This window comes from Myotis daubentonii, chromosome X (genome assembly GCF_963259705.1).
Source record: "Myotis daubentonii chromosome X, mMyoDau2.1, whole genome shotgun sequence".
Taxonomy (NCBI): domain Eukaryota; kingdom Metazoa; phylum Chordata; class Mammalia; order Chiroptera; family Vespertilionidae; genus Myotis; species Myotis daubentonii.
Window position 1 is genome coordinate 119,836,790 of NC_081861.1, and position 6,000 is coordinate 119,842,789.

The following is a 6,000-nucleotide window of genomic DNA, read 5'->3' on the forward strand; positions in this document are numbered from 1 at the left end:
ATATATTATGTATGTATCTATCTACTGACCTATCATCATCCATCTATCTAAATCTATATCCAATCATATATCTATAGTTATTTCCATATCTATTTGCTTTACCATTTTGATGGACTGAATAGATGTTCATTTAAATTGGTATTGAAAATGTGTATCTTGGCAATCAGTACAACCACTCATAACATTTTTATAGGTATTTTTAACCTTACTAATTTTGGAAAAAGTTAACTATGCATTTTTCCCTTTTTATAATATTGCAAAGAAATACATTTTTGTTACTCAGAATAATTATATTCCACAGAACTGCACATAGTTGAGAACTCAGTAAATTTTTATTGATTTGTTAAACCTAATGCACTCTGTTTTACATTCATTGGACATACTATTATGGTATTTATTTAGTTCATGTATACTGCCACAGAAACCCTCTCTGTGGACAACAAAATGGATAAGGGTATGAGCCTATGGATAGGTCAAAAAACATTGCCAGCTTCAGGCCTTTTATACCATTGGACACTTATTGGACACTAGATTAAATATCAACATGATGATCAACAGACCACAAAGGTGATATAATTTAATCTCTTTCACATTTCAGAGGCATCTCACAGGGAAAGGCCTGTTGGAGGACAGGACACCTACCCAGCAAATTGATCCTTTAAAGAGAGAGTTACAGTGCTTACGGCACATATTGGCTTTCATTTTGTGTTAGAGCACAGACCAGAACAGAATTTTATTTTTTAAAGATTGCAAGTTATAAAAGGTTTTAAAATGTAAGAACAATTCCAAATGGGAGATCGTTACCAGCAATGAACACATAAAATAATAATGTATCATAGTTCAAATCCTGTTTCAGTGTAATTCCACATATGTCATTGACCACCTACTATATGCAACTCACTGTTCTACAACAAAGATTATTGACAGTAGTGTTAACCTTGAGGAGATCATCTTTTAGTAGAAAAAGGCTGGAGAAATTCCGAGAGTAAAAACAGCATTGAAGGAAACACAGAGTAAGAGGTTTGTTCTATTTTAACCCATTTCTCTTTTCACTTTTATGAATAAACTAATGGAACAGAAATCTGACTGGGGCGATGGATTAGTAAAGAGATTGAATATGAATTGTGCCTCAATTCAAAATTTGATAATCAGGAAGATAAAGTTCCAAAGCAATTGGGTATTTCAGTTAGAAAGAATAGTAAAAGGTAAGGTTCTAAAATGGTGGAATGGGGTGGGGAGAAGAATGTAACCAGATGAAAATAAGAACAGAAAGGTGGGTTTGCAAAAACACCATGCCAAGAAACTTGAATTTAGCCCCATAGCCCAGTAGTTTACAATTTTAATATACATCAGAATCATTTGGAGGAGTTGTTAAAAGACAGATTGTTTGGCTCCACCATCAGAGTTTCAGGTTGAGAAAGTGTTGATTGGTACCTAAGAATCTGCATTTCTAAAAAGTTCCCCCGGTGATGATTCTGGATGACACTCTTCAGAAGAACTGCTCTTATCAATGTAGACAGGAGGAAATGTCTGTGAAGAAAGTGGTATTATCTGATCTAAATTTTTGAAAGATCATTCTAGTGTCAATATCAAGAATGGATTAGACAGCTGGGTGCAGGGAGACCACTTAGAAAGCTCTTAAAATGGTAGAACTGAAGGAAAAAGTAGCAAAGGGTATGAAAAGGAAATATGGGGGGAAATTATAGAGTCAGAACTAACAGGAATGGAGAGAGAGGTCAGATGAGAGAGATGAGGAAGGGGGAGTCAAGGATGACTTTGAGGTTTCAAATCAGGATTCCCAAGAGAATCATAACATCATTAATGGAAATATGGAGCAGAAGTGGGGTCCTGGTGGCAGGTGTAACGCTTGGTTGGGGTAGAAAACTCCTTCATAATCTTACAACCCTTCTCCTGCCTTTATTGTAGGTGTTTATACAGTATAACATTGTTGCTTGTGTTGTCTGGTCTGTGCAACAAAAGCACTTCTGTGTGTTTCTTTTTCATTTTATGAACTCGGCTGGGCATTCAAGTCCTCTAAAATTAGAGAAAAATTCAATGGAAATGAAAATGAAGTGTGTTGTATATTTTAATATGCATTTTATTTCTCAAGAATAATATCACACAGAATAATTGTCTATTTGGTTAAATTCTTGGAGAGATTATGGGGGGATTAAACACAGTTTGTACATTGCTCTTTCAAGTGAATTTCTGAGAATTAAAAAAAAGTTAGAGCCATTTTTTGGTGATGTTGAGTCTATTTTTACCACTGTAGAAGAGGTCTTATGAAAACACACAATATGCAGTACACATATCAGCTTTACACACAACTATTTTGGCATTCACCTGCATTTTTTTGTATAATCATATCTATTATGATGGTTTACCATTCTTGTCATGGATGTAAAAATAACATTCATTTTATTTGTGCAGAATGCTTTCATTTACGTAGTATTTTCATAAACATTATCAAACTTAAGCAAGAAAAAGTGTGTCAATGAATTCACAAAAAAGTCACAGGGAAGTTTTTGTGTCTTTTCATGTTTAAAGAGTCAAGACCATGGGGAAAAAAAAAACACACAATAAAAACAAGTATAGAAGGTTTCCTTGGACTTTAAACTCTACTTTCCAGAGATATTGTTGACATGCTTTCAGTACTCCTTAAATAATCATAGAAAGTAGAAATATATGTTTAGAAAATATTAAGTTACATTGATTCAGACTTCGTTGTTCTCGATTTTGATCTTTTCTGCCTTTGAGAGTGCAGCCTCTAGGTGTGGGGCAAATTTGTGTACATTTGTGAGGGCTGGATCAGTTTGAGAGGATATGTTTCTGTGAAACAATTATATTGAACAGTTGTTAATATGGACATCTACTAAATTCCAAGAAAATTTAAGTTGTTTTAGTGTTACTTAGCAATTAAAAGATCCTCAAGTACTGGCTTAAGTGAGATAATCTTCATAGCCTATTTATTAATACTGACTAAACTCAAAATTAGATAAATCTTCTGGTCTAACAGATGCTACCAAATGATAACATTTATTACTTATTGTTATTTCCATAAAAATTTAAATTTTCAGGGAGTGGCATTTTGCTTTTTATACGGTTACTGAGGAACATATAATTTTTCATGATTCATCCAGCTCAATATCCTTTCTTTGGCTGCTTTGTCAAAAAGCTGTAACTAGGTTCCATTATATACCCTAGACTCTTAGTAGTCACATCATGACCCTTTCCTTTCATATGTATCAAACAGAAAATATCTGAAATTAGGGAAGGAAGGAATGATTTTATAGTATTTAGTGTGAGTCACCTCTGAAAGGAGGCATTCATTGATTCATTCTTTATTTCAACAAATATTTAAGGGCAATTTGCTATAGCTAGGTATTTCTGGGGCTTGAATAAAACATTTGATAATATATATATATATATTAACCCCAATATGCAAAAAGACCGAATGGTGGAACAACTGAACAACCGAACAACTGGTTGCTACAATGTGTGCTGACCACCAGGGCACATGTGCGGAACATGCTGAGCATTGGCCATAGCAGGATGGTGGAGCAAGTGAGCGAGGGCTTAGACCAAGGTGGGGCGCCGGTCGTTGTCATCGGGGTGAGCCTCTGGTGGTTACTGAAAATCTTTGCTCCTATGTGCCACAGTCCCCCCCAGCACTCGCACCCGCTGCTGGAGCCTGGTGCTGGTCCTGATCACTTGGTGCCATCGGTGGGTTCGAGTGGCAGCTGCCAGCCCTGATTGCCCCTCAGGGCTTCCCCACCTCCCCTGCTCCTAAGGGGCAATCGGGACAGCACCCACAGCTTGCACTCACTGCTGGAGCTGGCGCCAATTGCTTCGTGCTGTCAGCGGGTGCAAGTGGGGCTGGTGCCATCAGCCTTTCAAGGTGCACAAATTCATGCACTGGGCCCCTAGTTACTGCATATGACATTAAGCAGGGTTCCCTTCCTCTATATTAAACTTATAGCTTACCTTGTTCTCACTGTGTTGTCATGAGCAAGATGGGACATTTGTCTCAAACCTTATTTTATTCTTTCAATCTGATATTCATTGGTATTTTCAAAGCTAAACAAGGCAGTGTTGTGTGCTCCGTTTAGCAATCATTCATTAAGGTGCTTTAAAAATATTTCTTATTTTATTACCCTCTAGTTCTCAAAGGCAAGTTCTTGTCTTTGTATTTTTTTCATTTTTTTAAATATGTATATATTTTGACAATATTACAGATCTTTTATTTTTGATTTAACATGAAGGGTCACACTGGTCTATATAGATACCCACTTGGGTGCCTTGCAATTATGAGACATAAATATTTATTGTGAAATGTATAAAGCCTATGCATTTTCTTTCTTTATTTCCATTACTGTGCCATGAAATAGCCAACTATATATTCTTTTACTCCATAAGGTAGGAAATACTGAATAATTTAAGAGCTTGGAAATTTCAGAACTTCATTCAGTGGAGTAGTTCTAGTCCCTGATCTCTATTCTAATATGCTGCCAGTTATTGCAAGTCATAATAGCACAATACAGGGCCCACAATGACTATCACTCACTCAGTTGTTTCCTAGAATGGCTTCGGGGTATGAAGTAAACTATACTACATCACCATCCTCATAATGAGATCTTACTGCTGGATAAACAAGCTCCCCGCAGGCCCTACCTGCTGATAGGACCCAATGAACCCAATACTTAACACTTCACAGAGGCTCCTCCCTGCCATTCTTCAATATTTCATGCATCACTTTCAAAAGAAAAATTGATGCAAAGAAGTAGAAAATTGAGCTACTGACTCCTGGGTCCCGTGCTATAACCTGGCTTAGTAACAAAACTCAATTCAATTTCTGGGTTTGGTGAGATAACAGAAGTTTCAAAGTTACCAAGAATATCGTGGAAATCTGAGGGCCTTGGTTCTGTGGTGGCGTGTGGCTGTCAGGTGCCAGTGAACTTGTGTTGGCTCTCAAAATCCCCACGTAGCTGCTGCCGCCTTCTACTGCCCTCACCATGTTCCTCACCTGGTCTGAGTACAACAGGGGTGTGAATACTTTTTCCCCAGAAGGAAGATTATTTTAAGTGGAATATGCCATTGAGGCTATCAAACTTGGTTCTACAGCCATTGGGATCCAGACATGGGGGTGTGCCTAGCTGTGGAGAAGAGAATTACCTCCCCACTCATGGAGCCAGGCAGCATTGAGAAAATTGTAGAGATTGATACTCACATAGATTGTGCCATGAGTGGGCTAATTGCTGATGCTAAGACTTTAATTGATAAAGCCAGAGTGGAGACACAGAACCATTGGGTCACCTATAATGAGCCAATGATGATGGAGAGTGTGACCCAGGCTGTGTCCAATCTGGCTCTATAGTCTGGAAAGGAAGATGCAAATCCAGGTGCCATGGTTCTTCCCTTTGGAGTAGCACTGTTATTTTGAGGAGCTGATGAGAAAGGTCCTCAGCTGTTTCACATGGACCCATCTGGGACCTTTGTACAGTGTGATGCTCAATTGGCTCTGCTTCAGAGGGTGCCCAGAGCTCCTTGCAAGAAGTTTACCACAAGTCGATGGCTCTGAAAGAAGCCATCAAATCCTCACTCATTATCCTCAAACAAGCAATGGAGGAGAAATTGAATGCAACTAACATAGGGCTAGCCACTGTGCAGCCTGGCCAGAATTTCTGCACATTCACAAAGGACGCACTTGAGGAGGTCATCAAGGACATTAAAGGAAGTGTGGTCCTCAGAGATTCTCTGGGACAATTTCAATTTTCCTGGTAGCCCTTAACTTTTATGCCCAACTTCTAGTCCTTGGAAAATCTGCAGTGTATGTGCTTTGATGATGTCTGTACATAAAAGCAGTTCCGAAATAAAGAAAAATAAAAAAATAAAAGATTGTGGAAATCTAAATTCTTATTCTATCTGACCAATTTACACATGGCCTTTGGTGAAACCAGTCTGCCCAAAGAAATGACTGAAACAAAATCAGTGCTTGTTCAT

At 38.0% G+C, this 6,000-nt stretch overlaps 1 pseudogene; it reads left to right on the forward strand.

Annotated features, from left to right (window-relative positions):
• Nucleotides 1-4,931: 4,931 nt before the first annotated feature.
• On the forward strand, nucleotides 4,932-5,781 carry LOC132223693 (proteasome subunit alpha type-5-like; annotated as a pseudogene).
• The last annotated feature ends 219 nt before the right edge of the window (nucleotides 5,782-6,000 follow it).